This window comes from Chiloscyllium punctatum, chromosome 2 (genome assembly GCF_047496795.1).
Source record: "Chiloscyllium punctatum isolate Juve2018m chromosome 2, sChiPun1.3, whole genome shotgun sequence".
Taxonomy (NCBI): domain Eukaryota; kingdom Metazoa; phylum Chordata; class Chondrichthyes; order Orectolobiformes; family Hemiscylliidae; genus Chiloscyllium; species Chiloscyllium punctatum.
Genome location: NC_092740.1, coordinates 23,463,775 through 23,487,825, shown reverse-complemented (window position 1 = coordinate 23,487,825; position 24,051 = coordinate 23,463,775).

The following is a 24,051-nucleotide window of genomic DNA, read 5'->3' as shown; positions in this document are numbered from 1 at the left end:
TTGCAATGTTCATGCCATGCACTGTACTCCACATTCTGTCAAAATGTTTCTTTATATAGTCACAACACAACATTGTCCTGATTTTCTAGTCCACCTGTTTATTGATTTTTATTATTCATTAATGGGCTGTAAGTATCACTGACTGAGGCAGTATTTATTGCCCATCCCTAGAGAACGTGGTGGAGAGCTGCCTTCATGAACTGCTGCAGTCCTCAGGGTGGACAAATATTCATGACACTGTTAGAGAAGGCAGTTGATTTTGACTCAGAGACACTGAAGGAACAGCAATATCTTTCCAAGTCAGGATGGTGTGAGACTTGGAGGGGGACTTGCAGGTGCTAGTGTGACCATGCATCTACTACCCGTACCCCTCTAGCTGGGAGAAGTCAGGCATTTAGAAAGTGCTGTCTAAGGAGCCTAGGTGAGTTACTGAGGAAGGGTCACTCAGTTGAAATGTTAAGTCTGATTTCTCTTCACAGATGCCATTGAGCATTTCCCAGCATTTTTTCTTGTTGTTTTACTGGGTGAGTTACTGTGGTGCTTTTTCAGACATGCTGTCACTATGCATCTGTGATGAAGGGAGGGTATTCTCCTTGTGGAGATGAGAATTTGTCTTTACAAAGCCTGCATAGTTAACCTTGTGGGTTTCTTTCCCCTATTTGATTCCTATATTTCAGTGATCAATGCATGTAGACTCCAAAATGCTTTGTCCCATCACTACCCCTGCTGTACATAACTTAAAACAATTACAGAGATTTTAAGTTGAAAATGAATGATCTCACTTTCTTTTAAAATGACTCATGGGACATGCACATCATTACTTGGTCAGCATTTGCTGCCCCTTCCTGGAGGAGGCAGTGGTGAGTTGCTTTCCAAACTGCTATAGTCAATGTGCTGTTGGTAGACCAACAGAGAAAGAATTCCAGGATTTTGAACGAGTGGCAGTAAAGGACTATTGATTCTATTCACTTCAGTGGATTTCTTTTCCTTTTTAAGAAGGTTTTGTTAAAGTCTGTATCTGAATGGATTCAGAGATGAAATTCATAATCAAATTAGTCTATAAAAAATTCTGGAGTATTTCAACAATTTTTTATTTTAGTACCAAAGATCTCTGAATGCATATAACATACAAAAACAGAAATTGCTGGAGAAACTCAACAGGTCAGACAGCATCTATGGGGAGAAAACAGAGTTAGTAGGGATGTGTAAGTTAGGTGCATTAGTCAGTGGAAGTGTAGAGTAATAGGGTAGGGAAATGGATCGGGTGAGATATTCTTTGGCGGGTCATTGTTGGGACAAATGGCCTGTTTCTACACTGTAGGGATTCTATAATTCGTAATGTTTTGAGTCCAATGACACTTCTTCAGAACCTGAAACATTAGCTCTGCTTTCCCCGTAGATGCAACCAGACCTGTTGGGTTTCTCCAGCACTTTGTTTATATTTGTGTGAGAACTGATACTAATTCAGTGCTGGCGTGCAGTGTTATGCTCCTAATATACTAGACCTGCGGTCACATCAATGTTTGACTTGATTTCTTATTGTTGTCACACATACCTAGGTACAGAGAAAAATTTTGTTTTGTGTGCAGTACAGATAGGTCATACCATACATAGTGCGTCAGGGTAATAGAACGGAAAGAAGAATACAATGTTATAACTGCCGAGAAGGTGCACAAAGAGCGAGATCAACATTAAATTTAAAATTTGAGAGGTCTGTTCAGTCGTCTGGTAACAGAGGGGAAGAAGCTGTTCTTGAATTTGTTGGTCCATGTGTTTAAGCCTTTGTATCTTCTGACCTGCAGAAGAGATTATAACTGGGGTGGGAGGGGTCTTTGATGATGTTGGCTGCCTTCCCGAATCATATCCACCTTTGCATCAATTGTGAATGATACATCCTTACTGGGTCAGCATTTGTTGACCCTTCCTAGATGGCCTGGAGAAGGCAGCGGTGAGTTGCTTTCTGAATTGCTGTCGTCAATGTGCTGTTGGTAGACCAATAATATCTTCAGGGAAAGAATTCCAGGATTTTGAATGAGTGGCAGTGAAGGACTATTGAGTCTATTCACTTCCCTTACCAAAGTTTTGTTAAATATTCTTCATTAATTAAAACAACAACCAGTTGCTCAAGAGACATGTTTAAGCTAGTCTGGGTATGGATCCAGAGAACAAAAAGCATTCAACCATTGAAATAACTCCACAGAGGCCAGTATCCCATCTTCCTTTATTTATCTGTGCATAGTACTTGACACTGGTCTGACTTCCTCAGAGCCGGCTCTCAGGGTGAACAAAACTCCTGACACTTGATTTTTTTAAAAAAATTTATTAACCAGGACAAATTACAAACAGTGAGCATTAACAGCCGTAGGCAAGAAACAGCAATTTACAGGGGAAAGAGGCAGCAAAGCCAGACCCCAGTACCTGCCTGGGGTGACAGCGCTAAGGACCGCCTATTCACCTTTCAGCTCTCGGTCTGCCACTACATACCAGTTGGCTCTCATCCACCTCAATGCCCAATCTGGCCTGTGGACTGCCCTGGCACACCTTCCAGCCACCTCTAGAACAGCCAATACCCTTCCCTGGGACAACAGCGCGCAGGGCAGCCCACAAGCCTTCCGGATCTCAGCCTGCCCCTACGCATCCTCTGGCTCTCAGCCACTTTGACACATCTTCTGACCATCTCGAGGACAGCCTGTGCTGATTACGCCTTCTCGAGACAACAGAGCTCAGAATGGCCTACCCACCTTCTGGCTCTCAGGGCGACCAGCATCAGGATGGCCTACCCACCCTCCAGCTGTCTGGGTGACAGCTTTCCTGCCACACCCAGGGACACACAAGACAGCGCAGGTGATAAACCCAACAAGCAAAAAGGCAGAGTCAATTATCAACAAACAATCCCTTCTGGTATAGAGTCCATTACCATAAACAGTTCTCTTCAAAGTAGAACATAGAAAAGTACAGCACAGAACAAGGCCTTTGGCCCACAGTGCTGTGCCGAGGATTATTCCTAATGTGAAATAAAATAACCTAATCTGCACTCCCCTCAATTCACTGCTATCCATGTGCATGTCGAGCAGCTACTTAAATATCCTTAATGACTCTGCTTCTACCAACACAGCTGGTAATACATTCCATGCATTCACAACTCTGTGTGTAAAGAACCTATCTCTGACATCTCCTCTTTACCTTCCTCTTAACACCTTAAAATTATGACTCCTCGTGCCAGTCAATCGTGCCCGGGGGAAAGTCTCTGGCTATCAACTCTACCCATGCCTCTCATTACCTTGTATACCTTGAAAAGGTCACCTCTCTTCGTCCTTCTCTCCAGAGAAAAATCCGAGGTTATTCAACCTCTCTTCGTAAAACAAGCCCTCCAGTCCAGTCAGCATCCTGGTAAACCTTCTTTGCACCCTCTCCAAAGCCTCCATATCTTTCCTATAATAGGGCCACCAGAACTGGACACAATGTTCCAAGTGTGGTCTCACCAGGGACTTGTAGAGCTGAAGTAAAACCTTGCGGGACACCACTCACCACTGACCTCAAGGCAGAATAGAGTCATAGAGATGTACAGCACAGAAACAGACTCTTCAGTCCAACTCATCCATGCTGATCAGATATCCCAACCCAATCTAGTCCCACTTGCCAGTTCCCAGCCCATATCCCTCCAAACCCTTTCTATTCATATACCCATCTAAATGGCTTTTAAATTGCAGTTAAACCAGCCTCCATCACTTCCCCTGGCAGCTCATTTCATACACGTACCACCCTCTGCATGAAAGAATTGCCCCTCAGGTCTCTTTCATATCTTTCCCCTCTCACCGTAAACCTATGCCCTCTTGGCCCTCTTGTTCTGGACTCCCCCACTCGAGGGAACAGACTGTCTATTTAACCTATCCATGCCCCTCATGATTTTATAAATCTATATAAGGTCACCCCTCAGCCTCTGACACTCCAGGGAAAACAGCCCCAACCTGTTCAGTCTCTCTGCATAGCTCAAATTCTCCAACCCTGGCAACATCCTTGTCAATCTTTTCTGAAACCTTTCAAGTTTCATAACATCCTTCCAATAGGAAGGAGACCATAATTGCATGCAATATTCCAACAGTGGCCTGAACAATGTCCTGCACAGCCACAACATGATCTCCCAACTCCTGTACTCAATACTCTGACCAATAAAGGAAAGCATAGCAAATGCCTTCTTCACTATCCTATCGACCTGCGACTCCATTTTCAAGGAGTTATGAACCTGCACTCCAAGGTCTCTTTGTTCAGCAACACTCCCTAGGACCGAACCATTAAGCGTCTAAGTCCTGCTAAGATTTGCTTTCCCAAAATGCAGCACCTCACATTTATCTGAATTAAACTCCATCTGCCACTTCTCAGCCCATTGGCCCATCTGATCAAGATCCTGTTGTAATCTGAGGTAATCTTCTTCGCTGTCCACTACACCTCCAATTTTGATATCATCAGCAAACTTAATAACTATATCTCTTACGCTCACATCCAAATCACTTATGTAAATGACGAAAAGTAGTGGACCCAGCACCGATCCTTGTGGCACTCCACTGGTCACAGGCCTCCAGTCTGAAAAACAACCCTCCACCACCATGTTCTGTCTTCTACCTTTGAGCCAGTTCTGTATCCAAATGGCTAATTCCCCCTGTATTCCATGAGCGTTAACCTTGCGACCAGTCCCCCATGGGGAACCTTGTCAAACGCCTTACTGAAGTCCATATAGATCATGTCCACCGCTCTGCCCTCATCAATCCTTTTTGTTACTTCCTCAAAAAACTCAATCAAGTTTGTGAGACATGATTTCCCATGCACAAAGCCATGTTGACTATCCCGAATCAGTCCTTGCCTTTCCAAATACATGTACACCCTGTCCCTCAGGATTCCTTCCAACAACTTGCCCACCACTGACGTCAGTCTCACCGGTCTATAGTTCCCTGGCTTGTCCTTACCACCTTTCCTAAACAGTGGCACCATGTTAGCCAACTTCCAGTCTTCCGGCAACTCACCTGTGACTATCGATGATACTAATATCTCAGCAAGGGGCCCAGCATTCACTTCCCCAGCTTCCCACAGAGTTCTAGGGTACACCCAATCAGGTCCTGGGGATTTATCCACCTTTATGCACTTTCTACTCTGTAATATGGACATTTTGCAAGATTTCACCATCTATTTCCTTACATTCTATATCTTCCATGTCCTTTTCCACAGTAAATACTGATGCAAAATACTTGTTTAGTATTTTCCCCATCTCCTGCAGCTCCACACAAACGCCGTCTTGCTGATCCTATTGTCTCCCTAGTTACCCTTAATACTTAACTCTATGTGCCAAAGCTATCTCATGTCCACTTTTTGTCCTCCTGATTTCTCTTTTAAGTATTCTCCGACTGCCTTTATACTCTAAGGATTCACTCTGTCTATACCTGACATATGCTTCCTTCTTTTTCTTAACTAAACCCTCAAGTTCTTTAGTCATCTAGCATTCCTTACACCTATTAGCCTTTCCTTTCACCCTAAAGGGTCTCTGGACTCTCATTATCTCATTTCTGAAGGCTTCCCATTTTTCAGCCTTTTACCTGTGAACATCTGTCCCCAATCAGCTTTTGAAAGTTCTTGCCTAATACAATACTTTCCGTCTACAACCACTTTCTGCTTTCTGTCAGCCAACCAATTCTGAATCCAGAGAGCCAAATCTCCCTGTATCCTATACCTCCTGACTTCATGAATGAGCCTACATGGGGAACCTTATCAAATGCCTTGCTGAAGTCCATATACACCACATCCACTGCTCGACCTATCTCGTCACCTCCTCAAACAACTCAATAAGAATTGTGTGACATGACCTGCCCCTCACAAAGCCATGCTGACTGCCTTTAATCACGCAATGCTTTTCCAAACAGTCGTAAATCCTATCACTCAGAATTATTTCCAAAACCTTACTGACCACAGATGTAAGACTGACTGGTCTGTAATTGCCAGAGATTACCATCTTGAAAAGAAGAACAACATTCGCCTCCTTCCAATCCGCCAGTATGACTCCTGTGGAGAATGAGGAACCAAAGATCTTCACCAGCGACTTAGCAAATTTGGCATGACGACAAATACCCTAGCCAACATTTATAAGCATGCCATCGAGAACATTCTGTCTGGATGTAACACTATCTGGTATAGCAACTGTACTCTTCAAGATCGGAGACTGTTACAGAGAGTGGGGAACTCAGCCCAGACAATCACAAAGGCAAACCTTCCATCTATATAATCCTTCTACCAGGCCCACTGTCAAGGAAAGGCCACCAGCATTCTCAAAGATCCATCCCACCTTGGCAATGCTTTTCTATAACCTCTACCATCAGAAAGAAGGTAAAGAAGCCTGAACACACACACCAGCCAGTTTTGAAACAGATTCCATCTTATTGTTGTTAGAATACTGAATGGACTCAAATTCTTAACATTCACCTGTACCTGTGGTTTTGTTTATGCTGCTGGTTACCTATTATTTACTTATCTATGCTACTCAGCTATGTGATCTGCCTGTATTGCTCACAAGACAAAGCTTTTCACTGTGCCTCTGTACATGTGACCAATTCAATTCAATTCTCGCTTCCCGGAGCAACCAAGGATAAATCTGGTCTGGTCCTGGGGACTTATCAATCTTAATGTTTACCAAAATTTCCAGCACATCAACTTCATCAATCTTGATCTGTTCACCCCGATTTCCCAGCTCCTCAAAGTTCTCATTCACAGCAAGGTCCCTTTCCTTAATGAAAACTGAAGCAAAAAACTCATTTAGGCCTTCCCCTATCTGCTCAGACTCCACGCACAAGCTCTCTATGTTATTCCTGACTGGCCCTAGTCATTCTCCCTGGTCATTCTCTTATTCCTCACATATGAGTACAATGCCTTTGGGTTCTCCCTAATCCTTCTTGCCAAGCCTTTTTCATGCCTCCTCCTGGCTCTCAGTCCATTGAGCTCCTTTCTAGCTGGCCTGTAATGATCTAAAGCTGTGCTAGATCCTTGCTTCCTCCACTTTATACGCAAGCTGCCTTCTTCCTTTTGATGAGAGACTCCTTACTCTTACCCCTTCTTGCCTGTCTCAGAAGAATAAATTTGTGCATCATTCACAACAACTGCTCCTTATACAGTCTCCACATGTCTGTTGTGCACTCTCTGTGGAACATTTGCTCCCAGTCTTTACTTCCCAACTCCTGTCTGATAGCGTCATAATTTCCTTTTCCCCAATTAAATATCTTCCCATGATAACTGTTCCTTTCCCTTTCCATGGCTATGGTAAATGTGAGGTAGTTGTGGTCACTGTCACCAAAGTGTTCTCCCACCACGAGACCTGACACCTGTCCTGGCTCATTGCCAAGCACCAAATCCAAAATAATCTCTCCCATCGTCGGCCTGTCTACATAGTGAGTAAGCAAACCCTCCTGAACACACCTGGCAAAAATGGATCCATCCAAACCATCTGCACCAAGGAGGTTCCAGTCAATGTTGAGAGTGGTGTTGCTGGGAGAGCACAGCAGGTCAGGCAGTGTCCGAGGAATAGAATTGACGTTTTGGGCATCAAACCCTTCATCAAGAATGAGGCTTATTGACCGGGGCTGAGAGATAAATGGGAGGGAAGGTAGCTAAGAAAGTGACAATTGGATGAAAATGAGGGAGAAGGTGAAAGGTCGGAGTGTGTGTGTGTGTATGTGTGTGTGTGGGTGTGTGGGGGGCGGGGAGTGGTGGTGGCTGATGATCAGGTCCAGAGGGCACTGCCGAGTTGAAAGCTTGAAACTGGGATAATGTGGGTGGTGGGAAAATGAGGAAGCCGTTGAAATCCATATTTATCCCGTGTGGTTGCAGTGTCGCAAGGCAGAACATGAGGCATTCTTTTTCCTCCAGGTGTCGGGTGGTAACAGTTTGGCAGTGGAGTCCCAGGACCTGCATGTCCTTGACGGTGTGGGAGGGGGAGTTGAAGTATTCAGTCACGGGGCGGTGGGGTTGGTGAGCGCAGGTGTCCCAGAGATGTTCTCTGAAATGATCCGCAAAAAGGCATCCTATCTCCCCAACGTAGAAGACCCAATGCCTGGAAGAAGAAGTTTATCACTCTTATTTCTGACACGCCTTGCGTTCAAGCAGACAGACTTTAATGGATCCTTTTGTTTCATCACATGAAAAATCTTACTGATAGGATATAGTGAATCGGTCACTGCCCATCTACAACTAACCCTCTCTCTGATTCCCACCCCCTTGCCAAACTAGTTTAAACCCTCCCGAACCATACGAACAAAATCTCTCACCCAGGACACTTATGTCCCTCCAATTCAGGTGCAAACCGTCCTTCATGTACAGGTCCCACTTACGCAGAAGGCATCCCAATGGTCTCGGTATCTGAAGCCCTCCCTCCTCCACCAGCTGCACAGCCACGTGTTAAGCTGCACTCGCTGACTGTTCCTCATCTCACTATCACATGGCACCAGTAGCAAACCTGAAAACACTCCAATACTTGTCCAGCTCTTCAGCTTCCAACCGATCTCTCTGTAGTCACTTTTCAGATCCTCAATCCCTTTCCTGGCTATATCATTGGTGCCAATATATACCATGATTTCTGGCTGCTCACCCTCCCTCTTCAGAATCCTCTCCTCCTCAGCACCATCAAGAACACACAGACTGTGGCCCAGCCAGCACAGAGTCAGTCCCCTCGCTGACACAATTAGAGAGTCCTTGACATTGATTCAGCTCAGTTAGAGCCAGCTCTCAGAGTGAGCAGAACCTCTGACACTCCTGTTTTTAAAATTTCATTAAATAGTACAAAATACAGTTAACAATATACTGAAAGCAGCAGTTCACAAAATACCACCATATATTGGGGAAAGCACAGTAAAACCAAACCCCAAACCCCACCATTCAACCAGTTTTCAGGGAAATGAGGACAAACCTCAAATCCCAGTTTTAATCATCACAAGATACTAGCATTGACGAATACTTATAAAGGCGCAATTACATTTTAAAAAGTGTATACAATACAGACCACCAGCAACCCAGCAAGCCATCCATCCCTTCCACCTTCTGGCCAATCTAAGGCAGCCTGCCCCATGCCTCTTCCAGTTCTCGGTCTGTCCTAACACACCTTCCGGCCACCTCTAAGACAGCCTGCTTCCACAACCACCCCAGGACAACAGCAATCTGGACGGCCTACACACCTTCCAGTTTCCCTGGCCTACACACCTTCCGGCCACCTCTAGGACAGCCTGTCCCAGTACCTGTCTGTGGTGACAGCGTTGAGAACCACCTATCTGCCATCTGGCTCTCGGTCTGCCCCTACCTACCATCAGTCTCTCGCCCACCCCAATGCGCCATGTGGCCGGTTGTCTGCCCTGACACACCTTCCAGCCACTTCTAGGACAGGCCGTCCCCCGCCCTGGGACAATGGCGCACAGGGCAGCCCACAAGCCTTCCCGTGCTCGGCCTGCCTTCTGGCTCTCGGCTGCTCTAACACACCTTCCAACCACCTCTAGGACAGCCAGGCCCGATCACCCCTTCTCGGGACGACAGCACTCAGAACAGCCTACTTACCTTATGGCTCTCGGGATGACCGGCATCAGGATGGTCGACCCACCTTCCGGCTTTTGGGACAGCCTACCCACCATCAGGTTCACAGGATGGCCTACCCACTCTCCGGCTCTTGGGATGACAGCTTTCAGGACAACCTATGAGCCTTCCAGCTCACAGTAAGGCCTTCCAGACCCAGGGAAACACAAGATAGTGCAGGTGATAACCCCACCAAGTGACAAGACAGAGTTAATTACCAACAAATAGAGTCCTTTTTGATACACAGTGTCCATTAACATAAACAGCTTTTTTTCAAAATGTAGAGTCCATTCCCAGGAACCCACTCCAGTATTCTAAGTGCCTGGTCAGAAATGAAGTCCACTCCAAACTGCAGAGTCCGTTGTTAAAAACAGAGTCCACAACCAAAGGCAGAGCCCGCTCCTGAAGGCAGCAAATGCACACCCCACAGCGCACAGGTGTTCAGTCTCCATAGAGCCCTGGCCCATCCATAGAGAACCAGGCCCACTCACAGGAACACAGTACATTGTGAAGCTGCAGTTAACTCACAGGGTTTGGTCCACTCCCAAAGGCAGGGTCTGCTCCCAAACTCCAGGCTGCAGCAAATGCTCACCTCCCAGCACACACACAGGTGTTCAGTCTTTACGACGGAGGTCTAGTTCACCGACAAAGGTTCAGGCCTACCCACAAGAACAGATCATCTGGAAAGATGCATTTTCTCACAAGGGCTCAGTCTGAATACACAAAAAACTGAAGTCACATACAAAAAGCAAAGAAAATCAGAATGCAAGGGCTAAGCCCTGCCACAAAATCAGCACAGTGCTTTTCTCCAAGTAAGAGAGAAAAGAGTAACACGCAGGCTGTGAAAAAACAGTTCCCTAATGAGGACTCAGTTACACCTGAAACACATTAACTGTATAGATCAGGCAGTAGAAAAATCAGTCCTCAATAAAAAGGAATACCAGTTGGCTAAATAATTCAGCCAGTTCAGGAATCAGATTTTCCACCCAAAAAAGCAGAAACCAACAGCAGCAGTAAAGCAGTGACTGTGGCCCAGTCAGCACAGAGTCAGTCCCCTCACTGACACAAATGGAGACTCCTTGACACTGATCCAGCTCATTCAGAGCCAGCTGTCAGAGTGAGCAGAACCTCTGACACTCCTGTTCGTATCTGTCAGTCAGGGCTCCCTGAATGGACCAGGTTAACAGCACCATTGAGGGAACTCATATTCTCGGAGGCCCACCTGGTTGACCTCATTCCAATCACTGCAGCTATCTAGGTCCTCATCACTGCAAATCTCTCTTTGAACCTTTCGGCCTCTCCAACACTCTCTCCATTTTAAAGGATACGCCAAGTAAGTGTTGGAATATACTCTGGCCCCAAAAACAGAGTCTTTGGGATGAGTGTGAAGTTAGTCCTCTGTTCTCTTCTTAAATAACTATGACAAGCTGCTGATAGTTGTCGCATGTTGACAAGATGGCTGCCTACTTTGACGACTGTGTTTCAAATGTCACCTCCAATGTCTTCACCCCCATGTTCCCAATATTGCCCACCCTCCAATTAATATTGCAGCAATAATTACACCTACCATTTTTGGTGCTAGCCAATTGCTGGGCTGCAGTAACTTCCAAATAGAACAGTTCTAATGACTGCTCCAATAAGGGCTGCCCAATTTAGCAGGTGTTTCTAAACAAGCATTTGGCCCCTCATTAAGTAGAATAAAAGTCTCTCTTTAGGTAGCTGCTCCAGATGCCTTAATATGATTGGGCCCAATAAAATAAACCCAATGTGGTTCAATTTTTACACATCGCCTTTGTACAGTGTCCTTAATTAAATTTCAGGTCGATCTGCTATAACGCATATTTTGTCACCATGAATTCACTGTAATGTAATTGACAAATTAAGGACACTGTTTCTCAAACAGTGTTGGCTGTAACGTGATTACATCACCAACACTTTAAGTGCTATTTCTAAAGGGCGATTTTTCTATAACGCAGGGTTGCACAAGAACACAATCATTGTGTTATAGAAGAACAGGCTGTAGAGTATTCCAACATGCTACGCAAGGAGGCAATCAGGCAATAGTAGATGTTGAGACAAGGAAGGAAATATTAAATGATGGCCATATGTTTGCTCAAATAGGTGAAGAGGTGGTTTTTAGGACATAATCGAGTTGGTGACATTGATGTCGAGGGAAAATGATTTTTAAAAATGTCTTAAAGCAATTAAAGCTGCTCCTAACATTTAATGCAGAGACGTCGTGATCTCAAATCTTTAGGAAATGACTATAGAATCTTGGCTCTATCTACGGTCTTTGTAAGGTCAATGACCTACAGATTGAGTCAGTTGTTTATAAATTCAGAATTCGTGCGACATTTTGGCAAAACCATCAAGAATCAGAGAAATTGTCCCCCAATGTCAAAAGGAAAGGCAATCAGTTTCCTAATGAAACTTGCATACATCAGAATGTGATGTTAATTTCCCCTAAAAACTTCTGCAAGCCAGCAACAGATCCAGGAGGAGACATTAATTAGGTGAATTACACAGGCAGAACAGCGATTGGTATTTCATTCAGAAATTCCAAATTAAGCTCAAGCTATAGCTTCAGTCTCTCCTCCATTTCTGATGGCAGTATGAGAACTTTGTTTTGGTGCTTGCCGACTTGCTTTCCATGACTCTGCTTTTGGGACAGGCTAGAATCGGTTTACAGTTTAAGATTAGTAAACTCAGAACTTTGTAAATTAGCGCTAATTACAGCAAGCTCACAATTAGGTGACAGGGCTAATCACAAACTGGCATATAGCAATGTAAAGCTGATTTTAAAAATTCCAAGGCATTGAAGAAAACATCAAATATAGCACTTCTTGAAGCACCGCAAAAGAATTTTAAGTTGTTCGGTCCTCCACATCAAGGTTATAGGTTTAGATCGAGTCATTTGTTTTCTCAGGCTTTAAGCATAGACTCCTCTGCAAAATCACCCTCTGTGCTTGTCTTGACTTGGATGCTCTTAGATGTTAGCATCAACACCATTGCATCTGATCCAGAAGGTTCTGATTTTATGTGTTACACTGGAGCATTGAAAACTACCCAGGCATACACTGAGAAAGTACTGAAAGTCTTGGAGGTCCATAAGGGCCATGAAACCATACAAAATAGGAATAGGAGAAGGCAATTCAGCCTCTTGAGGCTGCTACAGCATTGAATAGGATCATGGTTGATCCAACGCTCCTCAATTCTATTTTCTAGCCTTTTCCTCATTACCTTTCATTGTCCATACTCATCAAGAATCAAGGTGTCATCTTTTGGATGGAATAGTTGTTATAATAATGGCAAAATATCATTGACATTTTTAGTGCTTAATTCCAAAACGGGGAAGAGGAATGTTTTGAAGCGGACTGCTACAGAGCCAATCACTGCTGATCTGGAAAACCTTTGTGTGGGACTGAGAGGATGTAACACCTAAAGGTATCAGAGGAACTGCCTGGTCTACTATCTCTTGTGACAATCAATTTAACAGCCCCTTGTTCACCTAGTTACACCTGTGTTGCAGGAGTAAAGATGGTCTCTTGTTCTGAGTATTACAACATGGAATCAGGCCAAAGGAACTTCAAACAATCTACAAAACCAAGAATCTCAGAAAAGACTGTGCAACTGCCATTGTCAATGCTATTAGTACAACCCAATAGTATCTGTAATTGTTTTATCTGTTCTTCATGAACATTTCAAAGACTGATCAGCATATTTTAGTTGGAACTCCCCCTTTATTTCTAATCTTTATGTATGTATAAGACCATAAGACAATAAAACATAGAAGCAGTAAGCCATTCAGCCCATCGACTCTCCTCTGCCATTCAATGTGATCATGACATAATCCTCAACTCCACTTTCCTCTCTTTCCCCATAACCCTTGATTTCCTTACTGACTAAAAAATCCAGCTATCTCAGCCTTGAATGTATATAATGGCCCAGCCTCAACAGCCCTTCTTCAGGAAAGAATTCCACAGATTTATGACTCTCTGAGAGAAGTAATTTCTCCTCACCTCTTTCTTAAGCATGTGAGCCCTTATCCTGAGGTTATACAGTCCGGTCCAAGACTCTCCCACAAGGCGAAACAACATTTCCCCATCAACCCTGTCAAGTCCTCTAAGATTCTTGTGTGCTTCAATAAAGCTACCCCTCATTCTTCCATATTCCAACAGGTATAGACCCAATCTACTCAACCTCTCTTCACATGAAAGTTCACCTATTCCTTGAATCTCTGGACTGCCTCCAATGGCAGTTTGTCTTTCCTTAGATAAGCGATTCAAACTTGTTCACAGTAATCCAGCCATCATCTGTCTAGAGCCTTGTGCAGTTTGAGCAAAGCCTCCTTACTCTTATATCCTATTCCCTGTGAAAGAAAGGCCAACATTCCACACACCTTCCCTATTACCCACTGAATTTGGATGTTAGTTTTTTGTGATTCATGTTGAATTTCTAACTTTTCTTGTATTTAGCAATTAATAAACTTCATTAAACCGAGAATGTCTGGATAAATTGATTCCTGACCTAAATTAGGTTTGATCTGGAACAAATCCTCAAGATAAGCGGTCTTTTCAAACTGATCTTGTTGCAAACAACTGAGGCGGGTGCATGATTAAAATAGAGAATCCAATTTATCTGTCCTTACCTGGGGAGCTTAGCAATTTGGCATATCCCATCTGGAACTATAAGAAGCTGGGGAATCTTGCCTGGGCTCTGATCCTAACAGTAATGAATTGAGACTGCATATGCCTGCAACAAGCAAGTGTGAAAGATTCCATCCTAATACAAAAGCAAAAATAGGGGAGTCTTCCTCTTGTTATACAGTTCAGTCAACCTACTACAAACTCCCTCACCACTCGAGTCTTTATTGCTTATGAGATTGTGTGAAAAGTGAGCAAGTCACATTGCTGCATGCCTCAGTATTGACCACAAAGTATATTGAGCTACCCTGAAGTCACAGAAGGCCTAAGTAGAATGAGATATTATCCTCCAGTCTTTTAAACCCCTTCTTTCTCTTTTGCTGTTTCCAAATAGCACATTGGTTTCCCAATCACTCACATACTTATCATGCCATGAAATCATTACAGTCTTCACTTCAATCTTTCCAAAACCAGTAAAGAGTAGCACTCACTACTTCCTTTTGCAACCCCCTCACTAATGTATCTCCTTGCTCCACCCCTACTTCAGCCTCATTCCTTCTGCAATGTTCAAGCTGTTGAAAAAAACAAGGTTAACATCACACAACTGCTACGCTCTATATTTTATTTTCCTCAGTGCTCACGGGGACCTGCAACAGGCTTTCATCCTTCTCCTCTGATCCGAAATCATGACAAAAGTCATAAATTACTTGCAGGCATCCTGAGGTTGTGGAGGATATTACATAAATATAAGTCTTTTTAAATTTTAAAAAAAGGGATGGTAATGAAAGTAAACCTTCTTTAGAATCATTTTAATATGTCACATGAGCCTTCGAGTCCCGATGATTCATCGGCATAGAGTTCTTGTTCTTTTGTGAAATGTATATTTTCCCACAAGATTGATGGCAAGAGCTGATAGAAGCTGTCAGAGTGCTATAAAAATGAGAAGCAGAGGTTATATTGTCAATAACAGCTTCTTAACAGGCTAGTATTCTGTTTAAAGGGCACATGGATGTTTTGTGAGGAGAACCAAAATAGCAAAAATTTGCAAAATTTGCCTTGGACCACAGTTAAGACAGCTGCAATTGTCATCATGACTGAATTGCAGGTTATGCTGTCTGAATTAAAGCATATTAAAAATCTATGACTTAAAAATGAAAGAATGATATTTTGATGTACAGTGGGGAACATCCCTGCATCTCTCTTCACAATGTGGCCAAGCAGATGCATGAGGGGAAAGAGCTGACCTATGGGCGGCATGGTGGCTCAGTGGTTAGCCTCATGGTGCCAGGGACCTGGGTTTGATTCCAGCCTCAGGTGACTGTCTGCGTGGAGTTTGAATGTTCTCCCCGTGTCTGCATGGGTTTCCTCCAGGTGCTCTGGTTTCCTGTTATAATTCAAAGATGTGTAAGTTAGGTGAATTGGCCATGCTAAATTGCCCATGGTGTTTAGAGATGCATAGACTATGCATCAGTCAGGGGTAAATGTAGAGCAATGGGCCTGGGTGGGTTACTATTCGGAGGGTCAGTGTGGACTTGTTGGGCCGAATGGCCTGCTTCTGCACTGTAGGGAGTCTAAAAAAAAACTTCTTATGGTTTCTTAAGCCAGCTCTGCATTCGCAAAAACAATAGCTGATCTGATTATAACCTCAGTTCCTGTTCTGGTTGCAAGAATCTAATTCTGCCTTTTATAAAAATGGACCCATACTCTACCAATATCTGGTAAAAGGTTTCCAAAGATTCATTATGGAGAAACATTTTTCTTCATCCTTGTCAAAATATAAAAGATATGGTTAGGAAGTTTGCAGATGGCATCAAAATTGGTGGTGTAGTGGACAGTGAAGGTTACCTCAGAGTACAATGGTCCTTGATCAGATGGGCCGAGGAGTGGCAAATGGAATTTAATCTAGGTAAATGCGAAGTGCTACATTTTGGTAGGGAAAACCAGAAAACTATAAGACATAAGAGCAGACATAGGCCATTCAGCCCATCGAGTCTACTCTGCCATTCAATCATGGCTGATAGGTTTTTCAACCTCATTTTCCTGCTTTCGCCCCGTAACCTTTGATCCCCTTTACAATCAAGAACTTATCTCTCTCTGTTTTAAATATATTCAATGATATCGCCTCTACAGCCTTCTGTGGCAATGAATTCCACAGATTCACCACTCTCTAGCTGAAGGGGTTCTCCTTATCTCTGTTCTGAAGGGTTTTCCCTTTACTCTAAGACTGAGCCCTCAGTTCCTCATCTCTCCGGCCAATAGAAACATCTTCCCCATGTCCATTCTTTCCAGGTCGTTCAGTATTCTGTAAGTTTAAATCAGATCTAAACTCCATTGAATGTAGTCCCAGAGTCGTCAAACATTCCTCATAAGTTAAGCCTTTCATTCCTCGGATCATTCTCATGAACCTCCTCTAGACCAGCTCCAGGGCCACTACATCCTTCCTGAGATATGAAGCCTGAAATTGCTCACAATGCTCAGAGCAGAGCCTTATAAAGCATCAGAAGTGCATCCCTGCTTTTATATTCTCGTCTTCTCGAGATGAATGACAACATTGTATTTATCTTCCTAACTATGGATTCAACCTGCAAGTTTACCATAACAGAAACCTGGACTGGGACTCCCAAGTCTTCAGATTTCTGAATTTTCTCCCCATTTAGAAAATAGTCTATGCCTCCTACCAAAATGCATAACCTCACATTTTTCCACATTATATTTCATCTGCCACCTATTTGCCCACTCTCCTAACTTGTCTAAATCTTTCTGTAGCATCCCTGCCTCTTCAATACTACCTGCCCCTCCACCTAGCTTTGTAGCATCTGCAAACGTAGCCAGAATGCCCTCAGTTCCTTCACCTGGGCTGCTAGTGCTAAAGTGAAACATTGTGTTCCCAACACTGACCCTTGTGGAACTTGACTTGTCACTGGCTTCCATCCTGAGAAGGACCCTTTTATCCCCCCTCTCTGTCTCTATCAGACAGCCAAGCTTCTTTCCATGCTAGTACCTTGCCTCTAACACCATGGGCCCTTTTCTTACCCTGTAGCCTCTTGTGCAGTATCTTATAAAAGGCCTTCTGAAAGTCCAGATGGATGACATCCATTGGTCTAACATGCTCATTATTTCCTAAAAGAATTCTAACAATTTATCAGGCATGACCTCCCCTTGATGAAACTGTGCTGACTTTGCCCTATTTTAGCACACACTTTCAAGTGTTCAGAAATCTTATCCTTCACAATAAGACTCCAAAATCTTACCAATGACTGAGGTCAGCTAATTTACCATCTTTTACCTTACTTCCTTCTTAAACAGGGGGTTACATTAGCAATTTTCCAATCCTCTGGAACACTTCCTGACTCAACTGATACCTGATCGATCACTACTAAAACCTCCACTATCTCTTCAGTTATTTATTTCAGAACTCTAGGGTGTCACCCATCTGGTCTAGGTGATTTACCTACTTTCAGATCTTTCAGTTTTTCTAGCACCTTCTCCTTGGTGATGGCCACTGCACTCATCTCTGCTCCCAACTCTTTTCAATTTTTTGGATATTCATTGTGTCTTCCACCATAAAGGCTGACGCAAAGTACTTAGGCAGCTCCTCAGCCATTTCTTTGTTCCCCTTTATTACTTCTTCAGCATCATTTTCCAGTGGTCCAGTGTCTACTTTGGCCTCTCTTTTGCCCTTGATATATCAAAAGAAATGCTTGTAATCTTCCCCAATATTATCAGCTAGCTTACCCTCATATTTAATCTTCTCCCTCTTTATTTCTTTCTTCGTTGTCCTCTGTTGGTTTTTGTAGGCTTCCCAATCCTCTGGCTTCACACTGCGCTTCACCACATTATGTTCTTCCTCCTTTGCTTTTTTGCTATCCCTGATCTCCCTAGTCAGCCATGATTGCCTCATTGTCCCTTCAGTATGCTTCCTTTTTCTCAGGATGAATCTTTGCTGTGGTCTCCTGGATTACCCCCAGAAACTCCTGCCATTGCTGTTCCACTGTCTTTCCAACTAGGCTCTTCTCCCAGTCAATTCTGGCCAGCTCCTCACTCATGTCTATGTATTTGCCTTTATAGAATTTTAATACCGTTACATCTGATACCACCTTTTCCTCGCATTCCAGGGTAAATTCTATCATGGTCATGGCTTCCTAATGGTTCCTTCACCTTGAGCTCCATTATCAATTTGTCTCATTGCACAACACTAAATCCAGTATTGCCTGTTCCCTAGTGGGCTCCACTACAAACTGCTCCAAAAAGCCATCTCGTAAACATTCCACAAAATCCTGTCCTTGCGATCCACTGCCAACCTGATTTTCCCAGTCCACCTGCATATTGAAATCCCCCATGATCACTGTAACTTTCATACATGCCTTTTCTATCTCCTGGTGTATCTTATGCCCCAAATCCTGACTCCTCTTTGGAGGCCTGTGGATAACTCCCATTATGGATTTTTAAAATCTTTGCAGTTTCTCAACTCCACCCACATAGATTCTACATCAACTGACCATACTTAGTTTATTGCTATTGAGTTAATTTCATTTTTTTATACCAAAAAGGCAATCCCATCCCCTCTGCCCATCTGCCTGTCTTTTCAACAGGATGTTCATAGAGCCATAGAGTCATGGAGATATATAGCAGAGAAACAGACCCTTTGGTCCAACTTGTCCATTCCAACCAGATATCCCAACCCAATCTGGTCCCATTTGCCAGCACTTGGCCCATATCCCTCTAAATCTTTCCTATTCGTGTACCCAACCAGCTGCCTTTTAAATGCTGTAATTGTACCAGCCTCCATTTCCTCTGGCAGCTCATTCCATATACGCACCACCCTCTGTGGGAAAAAGTTGTTCTTTGGTCCCTTTTATATCTTTCCTCTCTCACCTTAAACCTATGTCCTCTAGTTCTGGACTCCCCCCACCTCAGGGAAAAGACCTTGTCTGTTTATCCTATTTACGCCCGTCATGAGTTTATAAACCTCTATAACGTTACCCCTCAGCCTCCGACGCTCCAGGGAAAACAGACGCAGCCTATTCAGTCTCTCCCTGTAGCTCAAATCCTCCAAACCTGACGACATCATTGTAACTGTACAGATTTACTGCTGTGTCAGTTAGTAGTGTAGGTTTCTTTCTCTTTTTCTCTCTCCTGACCATGTGTGTTCGATGCCTTTGTCTGTATTTCTTCATTTTAAAAGTGCTGTTGTTTTGACCTTTTTTCTCCCTAAAGTTCCAAAACAATTCAACAGCATATGAAACAGCATTGCTGCTCCTGGAATCCGATGAAATTGCCTCCAACACCTAAAATACCTCAAAAAAGGAGCAGCTCTTACAGCCACAATCTTTTCCCGTCCTCCATCTTGGATTACCCAGAATCCTTATTTGGATATTTAGCCCACATTCATAATCCCCTGCAGTCACATCTCTGTGATGTCCACCACATCATACCTGACAATTTCAATCTGTGCCACAAGTTCTTTTACCTTATTTTGTATACTGCATACGCTCAGTTACAATACCTTCAGTCATGTATTGCCTGTTCCTCTTTTTCTTGTTATTCATTTATCCAGTGTGTTTGAAGTTTGATTCCTAACCCTCTCCAAACAGTCTGGCCTATTTTGTATGCAGGAGAATTTAATAACTGCTCTTCAGTTCTCTTTCCTTTTCATTTTTTCCCATACTTATCCACCCCCACAGATGTTAACCTGCTGTGTTGCTTCCTATTGATCATTATACTTCTTGGAGTTTTACCCTTCTCTCCCACCCACCACCACCACCCCAAAGTTATAGTCCAGTTAACCACCCTATTTACTCCTTTCATTAGTACACTGGTCCCAGTTGGCTTCAGGTGGAGACCGTGCCAATAGTACAGATCCTCCTGTACTGATACCAGTGCCCCATGAAAAGAAATGCCTCTTTCCTGCCCCACTCTTTTAGTCACACCTTTATTTCCCTAATTCTCACATCTCTATGCTAATTTGACAGGACTCAAGCAGTAATAAAGAGATTATAACCCTTGAGGACCTATTCTTTAATTTGATTCCTAGTTCCTGATAATCTGTAAACAGGTCCTCTTTCAAGGCAGGACTGATACACTTAATAGTAAGGTCCTGGACAGTATTGCCAAACAAGGAGACTTTGGAGTGCGGGTTCATAGTTCCTTGAAAGTGGAGTTGCAGGGAAATAGGGTAATGAAGAAGGCATTTGGCATGCTTGCCTTTATTGGTCAGTGCATTGTGTATAGGAGTTGGGAGGTCATATTACATCTATATAGGACATGAGTTAGGCCAGTTTTTGGAATTCTGCGTGCAATTCTGGTCTCCCTGCTAAAGGAAAGATGTTATTGAAAGGGTTCAGAAACATTGTTGCCAGGGTTTAAGTGTTTGAGCCAAAGGGAGAGATTGGACAGGCTGGGGCTACCTTTCCTGGAGCTTTGGAGGCTGTGGGGTGACCTTATAAAGGTTTATAAAGTCATGAGGGACATGGATAGGATGAACAGACAAGGTATTTTCCCTAGGGTGGGGGAGTCCAAAACTAGAGGTTAAAGGTGAGAGGGGTAAGATTTAAAAGGGACATAAGAGGCGACTTTTTCATGCAGAGAGTGGTGTGTGTAGCCAGAGGAAATAGTGGCTGGTACAATTACAACATTTTAAAGGCATTTAGATGGGTTTAGGAATTGGAAAGGTTTAGAGAGATACAGGCCAAATGCTGGCAAATGGGACTAAATTAATTTAGGATATCTGGTCAGCATGGACGAGTTGAACGAAAGAGTCTGTTTTCGTGCTGTACATCTCCATGACTCTACAAATTTAGGATATTGCTTGTTTTAAGATGACGTCCACAAGGGCAATTATACTTTCTGTATCACTCTGTCAAATCCACTCAAAGCTCGATATGTTTTAATGAGCTTTCCTCTCATTTTTCTAAACTCCAAAGGGCACTGGCACATTCTGTCTTATATTCCCTCTTAAGATAAGATTGAGTGAATGTTATGACTGTCCTTGGCTGAGGCAGCATAAGATGGCTGAAAGTAGTTGTTAGTTGACATAAAATGTACCTACTAGAGAAGGTGCAAAACTTGACCTACTCTTGGGAAATAAGGCAGGACAGGTGACTGAGGTGTCAGTGGGAGAGCACTTTGGGGCCAGTGACTATAATTCTATTCGTTTTAAAATAGTGATGGAAAAGGATAGACCAGATCTAAAAGTTGAAGTTCTCAATTGGAGAAAGGTCAATTTTGACGGTATTAGGCAAGAACTTTCAAAAGCTGATTGGAAGCAGATGTTCGCAGGTAAAGGGACGGCTGGAAAATGGGAAGCCTTCAGAAATGAGATAACAAGAATCCAGAGAAAGTATATTCCTGTCAGGGTGAAAGGGAAGGCTGGTAGGTATAGGGAATGCTGGATGACTAAAGAAATCGAGGGTTTGGTTAAGAAAAAGAAGGAAACATATGTCAGGTATAGACAGAATAGATCGAGTGAATCCTTCGAAGAGTATAAAGAAAGTAGGCATATACTTAAGAGGGAAATCAGCAGGGCAAAACGGGGACATGAGATAGCTTTGGCAAATAGAATTAAGGAGAATCCAGAGGGGTTTTACAAATATATTAAGGACAAAAGGGTAACTAGGGAGAGAATAGGGCCCCTCAAAGATCAGCAAGGCGGCCTTTGTGTGGAACCACAGAAAATGGGGGAGATACTAAATGAATATTTTGTATCAGTATTTACTGTGGAAAAGGATATGGAAGATATAGACTATAGGGAAAAAGATGGTGACACCTTGCAAAATGTCCAGATTACAGAGAAGGACGTGCTGGATGTCTTGAAATGGTTAAAAGTGGATAAATCCCCAGGACCTGATCAGGTGTACCTGAGAACTCTGTGGGAAGCTAGAGAAGTGATTGCTGGGTGTCTTGCTGAGATATTTGTATTACCAATAGTCAAAGGTGAGGTGCCGGAAGACTGGAGATTGGCAAACGTGGTGCCACTGTTTAAGAAGGGTGGTAAGGACAAGCCAGGGAACTATAGACCAGTGAGCCTGACCTCGGTGGTGGGCAAGTTGTTGGAGAGAATCCTGAGGGACAGGATGTACATGTATTTGGAAAGGCAAGGGCTGATTAGGGATACTCAACATGGCTTTGTGCGTGGGAAATCATGTCTCACAAACTTAATTGAGTTTTTTGATGAAGTAACAAAGAAGATTGATGAGGGCAGAGCAGTAGATGTGATCTATATGGACTTCAGTAAGGCATCCGACAAGGTTCCCCACGGGAGACTGATTAGCAAGGTTAGATATCATGGAATACAGGGAGAACTAGCCATTTGGATACAGAACTGGCTCAAAGGTAGAAGGTGGTGGTGGTGGTGGAGGGTTGTTTTTCAGACTGGAGGCCTGTGACCAGTGGAGTGCCACAAAGATCGGTGCTGGGCCTTCTACTTTTTGTCATTTACATAAATGATTTGGATGTGAGCATAAGAGGTACAGTTAGCAAGTTTGCAGATGATATCAAAATTGGAGGTGTAGTGGACAGTGAAGAGGGTTACCTCAAATTACAACAGGATCTGGACCAGATGGGCCAATGGGCTGAGAAGTGGCAGATGGAGTTTAATTCAGATAAATGCGAGGTGCTGCATTTTGGGAAAGCAGATCTTAGCAGGACTAATACATTTAATGGTAAGGTCCTAGGGAGTGTTGATGAACAAAGAGACCTTGGAGTGCAGGTTCATAGCTCCTTGAAAGTGCAGTCACAGGTAGATAGGATAGTGAAGAAGCCGTTTGCTATGCTTTCCTTTATTGGTCAGAATATTGAGTACAGGAGTTGGGAGGACATGTTGCGGCGGTACAGGACATTGGTTAGGCCACTGTTGGAATATTAGACAATAGATAATAGACAATAGACAATAGGTGCAGGAGTAGGCCATTCAGCCCTTCGAGCCTGCACCGCCATTCAATATGATCATGGCTGATCATTGCTAATTATTATCCTCTTCCTGCCTTATCTCCATAACCCTTGTTTCCACTATCTTTGAGAGCCCTTTCCAACTCTTTCTTAAATGAATCCAGAGACTGGGCCTCCACTGCCCTCTGGGGCAGAGCATTCCACACAGCCACCACTCTCTGGGTGAAGAAGTTTCTCCTCATCTCTGTCCTAAATGGTCTACCCCATATTTTTAAGCTGTGTCCACTGGTTCAGCACTCACCCATCAGCGGAAACATGTTTCCTGTTGCAAGAGTGTCCAATCCTTTAATAATCTTATATGTCTCAATCAGATCCCCTCTCAGTCTTCTAAACTCAAGGGTATACAAGCCCAGTCACTTCAGTCTTTCAGTATAAGGTAATCCCGCCATTCCAGGAATTGACCTCGTGAACCTATGCTGCACTCCCTCAATAGCCAGAATGTCTTTCCTCAAATTTGGAGACCAGAACTGCACACAGTACTCCAGGTGTGGTCTCACCAGGGCCCTGTACAGCTGCAGAAGCACCTCTTTGCTTCTATACTCAATTCCTCTTGTTATGAAGGCCAGCATGCTATTAGCCTTCTTCACTACCTGCTGTACCTGCATGCTTACCTTCATTGACTGGGTGTACAAGAACACCCAGATCTCTCTGTACTGTCCCTTTACCTAAATCGATTCCATTGAGGTAGTAATCTGACTTCCTGTTCTTGCCACCAAAGTGGATAATCATGCATTTATCCACATTAAACTGCATTTGCCATGCATCTGCCCACTCACCTAACTTGTCCAGGTTACCCTGTAATCTTCTAACATCCTCATCACATTTCACCCTGCCACCCAGCTTTGTATCATCAGCAAATTTGCTAATGTTA